General features: G+C 36.0%; 1 pseudogene; it reads left to right on the top strand.

The window, feature by feature from the left end:
- The first annotated feature begins 82 nt into the window (after nucleotides 1–82).
- On the top strand, nucleotides 83–1,699 carry LOC132166610 ((-)-germacrene D synthase-like; annotated as a pseudogene).
- Nucleotides 1,700–1,873: the final 174 nt, after the last annotated feature.

Genomic DNA, 1,873 nt, shown 5'->3' with positions numbered 1-1,873 from the left:
ATTTCTTGTGGTATTTTTTTTTTTTTTTTCCATCACAAGTGCATGTTTCTTTTTATTGCACAAACGTTTACACTCTCTATATGCTTATATTGTGAAGCAGATATGTTCACCAAGTTCAAGAACAACAAAGGGAATTTCAAAGAATCACTTATCAATGATGCGCAAGGAATGTTAAGCTTGTATGAAGCCACACATCTAAGGTTGCATGGGGAAGATATACTTGATGAAGCTCTTGTGTTCACCGCCACACATCTTGAGTCGGTAGCATCCCACTTAAGCCCTCATCTTGCAGCACAAGTAAGCCATGCCTTAAAGCAGCCTATCCACAAAGGACTACCAAGGTTAGAGGCAAGGAATTACTTTTCCATCTACCAAGAAGACGCTTCACATAATAAAGTCCTTATTACCTTCGCAAAGTTGGATTTCAACCTATTGCAGAAATTGCACCAGAAAGAACTTTCTGAAATTGCAAGGCTAGTTATTTGAATCATGTCAAAGTACTTGAAAGTATGAGCAGCTTGTCCATAACTCTATCTTGACAATATGATTATGCTAAATTATGTTTATAGGTGGTGGAAAGACTTGAATTTTTCGAAGAAACTGCCCTTTATAAAAGATAGAGTGGTTGAGGGCTACTTCTAGATATTGGGAGTGTACTTCGAGCCTGAATACGTTCTTGCTAGAAGAATGCTAACCAAAGTGATAGCCATTGCCTCCATTGTTGATGACATTTATGATGTGTATGGCACACTTGAAGAACTTGAGCTCTTTAGTGAAGCAATCGAGAGGTTGATCAAATTTACACACTTCCTCAGTTTAGCTATCTTTGAGTAGAATTTACATGTTATTTCTACTGCTTTATTCTTCCCTTTAGTTACATTAAATGGAAAAGTCAATTCACAGAGTCTACATACTTTACAGGTGGGACATTGGTGCCATAGATCAACTCCCGGAGTACATGAAAATGTGTTACTGGGCCCTCTTAGACGTTTGCAGTGAAATGGATCAAACAATAGGTGTAGGAATATCATACCGTGTCATATATGCAAGAGAAGCAGTAAGCATCATCATACATACTACGAAAATACTTCTTACATTTAAGGATCCCCCTCTTCCCCTTCAATTCTCACCGGGAACCAAAAAAAAAAAAAAAAAAAAAAAAAAAAAAAGAAAGCAAGAAAATGCATGTTTGTTGTCTTGTAAAATTAAAATCTAATTGTTCTTGCTTGTTGTCTCAGATGAAGAATCAAGTTAGAGCTTACTTTCATGAAGCCAAAAAGTTCCACCAGAAATACACCCCCACAATGGATGAATAAATGCACATTGCACTAGTTACCTCTGAATACTCGATGTTAGCAACCACATCCTTCGTTGGGATGGGAGACATCGTTACAAAAGATGCCTTCGAGTGGTTGCTCAACGACCCTAAAATAGTTAGAGCTTCAGCAGTGGTTTGCCGTTTGCCGACTCATGGATGACATTGTGTCACACAAGAAAAATTCACTTAATTATCACCCATGATTTTTTATCACTTTTACAATCATACCCTTAAACTTTAAAAAGTGTCAATTTCGGATTACCATCTTTTATAAGTTTGCAATGTCAACCCTTCTGTCATTGAAATTCAGAGTTAAATCTAATTGTTGACGAGTGAAATTCCCCAAATACCCCTAACATGTTTATAGAATTACAAAAATATATTAAATTTAGACGGGTATTTTGGGGGATTTCACTTTCTCTATTAGGATTTAACGATGAACTTAGACGAGATGGTTGACATTGCAAACTTCTGAAAAATTGTAATCCTAAATTAATACTTTTAAAGTTTAAGAATATGATTACAAAAGTGACGATATATCAATGGTAGTAAGTA

The sequence above is a fragment of the Corylus avellana genome, chromosome ca11 (genome assembly GCF_901000735.1).
Source record: "Corylus avellana chromosome ca11, CavTom2PMs-1.0".
Lineage (NCBI taxonomy): Eukaryota > Viridiplantae > Streptophyta > Magnoliopsida > Fagales > Betulaceae > Corylus > Corylus avellana.
The sequence above is the reverse complement of the archived record's forward strand: the minus strand, read 5'-3'. Positions and strand labels throughout refer to the sequence as shown.